The sequence below is a fragment of the Poecilia reticulata genome, linkage group LG10, assembly GCF_000633615.1.
Source record: "Poecilia reticulata strain Guanapo linkage group LG10, Guppy_female_1.0+MT, whole genome shotgun sequence".
NCBI classification, from domain to species: Eukaryota; Metazoa; Chordata; class Actinopteri; order Cyprinodontiformes; family Poeciliidae; genus Poecilia; species Poecilia reticulata.
In genome coordinates this window covers 31,497,218-31,501,477 of record NC_024340.1, presented here as the reverse complement: position 1 = coordinate 31,501,477, position 4,260 = coordinate 31,497,218, and the positions used below count along the sequence as shown (strand labels likewise).

Here is a 4,260-nt window from a genome sequence, read left to right as displayed (position 1 = left end):
AGAGGAGGTCTGGAGCCGGGAGGAAGGGAGGGAGGAAGGGAGGAAGGGAGGGCGAGCGGAGCGGAGCGGAGCCGGGCTCAGATCATGAATGTTCTCTCTGCTGGCTGGAAAATAACCTAAAACCTCCGAATCAGAGGTTATTTATATACGTTCACATCCTGGGGCAAAACCGTCATGAGAGATTCATAAAAATAAATATGTCGAAGGTTCCAGCCACGTGCATATTGATAAAACTAATGAGGCTTAAAAAGCTGTCTCTGGATGTTATCAGGATGGACCGTTTGTAAAGTCACACAGTCAAAAACAGGAATAATTCGGGTTATTTAGCCTGTCATTTAAGGAAGAAAAGTCATATTTTCACCATATCATTGATACATTTGTAAATGTTCCAAGACAAATATTTAGCTAGCAAGCTAGCCAGCAAACAAAATATTTAGCTTGCTAGCTAAATACTTCATTAGCTAACAAAATATTTAGGTCCGAGCTAAATATTTAGCTCGGAAAATATTTTATAAAACTGGAACTTAAACTAAATATAAGCTAGCAGGCTAGTCTGCTAACAAACAATGTGGGTTGCTACCTAAATGCTTTGTTAGCAAGCTAAATATTTAGATCTGAGGTAAATTAAATGTTTAGCTTAGACACTTATTTTTAGGAAAATAAATACTTATATTGAAACTTAAAATAAATATTTAGCTAGCAAGCTAGCCTGCTAACTAAATATTTAGCTTGCTAGCTAGTTTGCGAGCAAAAATATTTAGGTCTGAACTAGATATTTAGTTTGGAAGATAAATATTTAGCTTGTAAATTAATTGTTCAGCTTGGAAAAAAAATTGGAAAATAAATATTTACATTGGAATTTAAGCTAAAACTTTAGCAAGCAAGCTAGCCTGCTTGCTAAAGCTTCCTTGATTGCAGAGAAAGCTATAATATCTTAACAGCTTTTTAATTGGAAGTTTTTCAATGCATTGATGAAAGAAATTGAAATATTTTGTTTAGAAACTAAACATTCATACTCAATATTTAGCTTGCAAATTAATTATTTTGTTTACTGATGCTTTATAGAACAACTAATTAATTATTAAAGTTGTATAAAATATTACTTCAGATACCTCAAGCTATATTTCATTCCTAGAAAGCAGCTTGTTGGAAAGAAAATCTCCTACAAACGTCTCTGTGTGATGAAAAACGGCTGTAATGACTCTGATGTAATGTTTGCAGCTGCAGGTTTTCATGTTGCATCCAAAATAAATGCAGTCATTGTGTGAGGTGGTGCCAAAAGGTCCAACATTTCTGTAAACGATAGCCCTGAGAATGAGCTGATCCTCCCGCCTGGGATCCCCTCATCACAGGATTAAACTGCAGCCATCAAAACTCTGCATCAGCAGGGATTTCTCTGTGTGTGTGTGTGTGTGTGTGTGTGTGCGCTCACCTCACAGCCCTGAGCATCGGCCCAATCAGCTCCTGTCATCACTCAAACCAGCAGCCATGGCGTTCTGCCCCGTATGAATGCTGTCATCATGCTTTCATCATGCTTTCATGCCCATTTTGGTATTAAATGAGTGCATGACTATTACACCAGGGGCCAAATTGTTGGGTCAAAAGTGCTGCGGGTCAAAAACCAACCGGAAATCAAGCAAATAATGTAGCTAAATTTTGCTACAAACAATTTTATATTTCCACATAAAGTGAGATTCATCTGAGAAATTGTCTAGAAAAAAAGTTTAAAAATTGTTGACATTTGTAACTCAAAAATTTTCAGGTTTGGTGGAGAAAATTTTTGAGATTAATTTCAAATTTTCAGATTATTTTGGTGGAAATTTAGAACAAAAAAAATTCCAGCTGAACCCAAAATCAAGCAAATGAAGTCGTCCGATTTTTCTCTCTCCAATATTTACTGTAAATCCAAAACTTGAAGGGGATTTTTACGATGGTGTGATAGGGCTATAGTAAATAAAAATAAAAAATAAAGAAAAACTATGGTTTTCTAGAATTGTTTTTTTCTTGAAAATATTTGAGTTTTTCACATTTTCAACATTTGAAATTTAGAAATTAAAATTTTTTGTATAAAATTTCTGGGATTACTCTCAAACATCAAAAACAGCTCTAACCCGGTGGATTTTATTCTGGGTTTAAAGGAATCAGCGTTTCGGCTGCTTTACAGTTTTCCCAGAAGTTTGTTCCAGATTTGTGTCGGATCATTTCAAGACAGTTTGTGTTGTACTTTACATTTTCCACTGTGAGAAAATTACAAAGTAAAACATTTTAATGTGTTACTAAAACACATAAACATGTTCCAAATCAAATATTTAATGTCCAACTTGTTTACAGGAGGAAAACAAGGTTTCTGTCGTTCCTGCACTTCAGACGCGCCGACGTTTTTTTATTCCTCCTGGTTGTAATGTAACCCAACTCGGTCCGGGCCGAGCCGAGCCGAGTTGGGCCGAGCCAACATGTAAACGCTGCTCAAAGCGTCGTTTTCATCAGAAACCAGGAGGAATAAATAAACGTCGGCGCGTCTGAAGTGCAGGAACGACAGAAACCTGTGGCTCCTTTTCCTCAGGAACTGAAATATTTCCAGCTAAAAGATTCAACAGGAATTTATTTATGTGCTTCAGTTTGACTGAATTCACTTCACAGCAATAATGCACAATAAATACTTCCACAATGCAGCACAATGCAGCACAATGCAGTACAATGCAGCCTGGACTCACAACAAATTAAAGGTTTAACATCTTAGTGAAACAAAAGGAAATAAGGAAAGTTCAGTTTTCCAAACTTTTTGAGTTGATATTTTCTATTTTGTTGGGTTTTTTGTCCAGGATTAATGCATGAATGTTTCTTTGCAACAAACTGACTTTCAAACCAAAGATGCTCCACAGCCTCTGAGTTGGAGAACATTTTGTACATTTTGTTCCCGAGGGTGGAAGATAATTAGCTGGCAGACGGGAAGGTAAACATCTGGTCTGCATCTCTGAAAAGACAATTTCTACTGAAAAATTTAAAAATAATACAATCTCTGTTTATGAGACTTGGACAGAGAGGATGATTCCAGGAGGACCAGAGAGCTGCTGCTGCTGGTCTGCTCTGACCTTTGACCCCAGCATGGCTGTTTCAGATGAACCTGAAACTGAAGCAAAAACAATCCGTCAAAAGAAAATGATTCAAATCTGTGTGAATTTGCTGAAGTTCAGACGGAAAACAAACCAAAAGCAGCACGAAGGCAGCAGCTGCTCGTGACGTTTGGTCGCCAGTCGGTCCGAAGCCTCCCAGTAAATCTGCTCACCATCCAATTATTAAACACAGAGAAGATTTAATAACAGGTGTTAAATGTTGATGCCTCATAATGATTCAGTTCATCTTTTATTGCAGCAAGAAAAGGAGAAACTTACATTTCCCCCAGCGTTTGTGGAATCACATTTTTGGTTTTTGAAGATTTAATTTGTGAAAAATCAGATTTTTTTTCCCGCCAAAGCAACCGTTTGGTCTCCACAGTTCTTGGTGATGTCAGCACGGCGGGCGGCCATCTTGCTTTACAGCTTCTGGTTGTTGGCATTTTGAGAACATGAACAATAACAAAAATTTAAATAACTTGTTTCAGAACCTGATGAGCCATAAAATCGACTTTTTTCTCTAAATTTCAGGACATTCTGGTAAAATTGTCTTTATTAAAATTAAAGAGCAGTTCTTGTATCCTCACTCTGACACTCACAGACACTATTAGAAAATAATTTCATTTTTTATTTATTTTCTTCTAGAAAAGAAAGTGAGATTTAAAACATTATTTAAATTGGATGTGGGTGGAAAAAAAACTGACTTTTTAAGTTATCTCTTCCCCAAGTTTCTCAGTTTTCCTTCCAGATTCGTTTTATTGTTGGTAAAATAAACCAATAGATCAATTAATCGCATGATGAATTAAAACAAATTCAATAATTTGCATGATTTATTATTTTTCGCTTTAATAAAACTGGATGATGAAAATCTCCAGTCTGATGTTTTGGTCTCAACTAAACCTCATTTTCGAAGGATAATTTAGTTTACTTCATAATTCCCTTTATTTGTTGTTTTGTTTATTTTGAATATTCATAATGTTTCAGTGTTTAATGTGGATTAGACGTGTTTTTGCGTTATATTGGTTAGAATAGTCTCAGATATGATCATTTCTGGGGATAAACTTTGTTTATCCCCAGAAATCAGGTCGTCTGCAAGTCATTTAGCACCACGTTCTCCACGAACATGCTGTGCGCGATAGGAGAGGGG

The 4,260-nt window shown here is 36.2% G+C and overlaps 1 long non-coding RNA gene across 1 annotated transcript; it reads right to left on the bottom strand.

Moving 5' to 3' along the window:
* Window positions 1-2,080: 2,080 nt before the first annotated feature.
* On the bottom strand, window positions 2,081-4,252 carry LOC108166668 (uncharacterized). Its single transcript, XR_001777034.1, has 3 exons — window positions 3,393-4,252; window positions 3,208-3,278; window positions 2,081-3,130 (listed from the first exon to the last, which is right to left on the bottom strand). It is a non-coding gene; the product is annotated as an uncharacterized LOC108166668 (long non-coding RNA).
* Window positions 4,253-4,260: the final 8 nt, after the last annotated feature.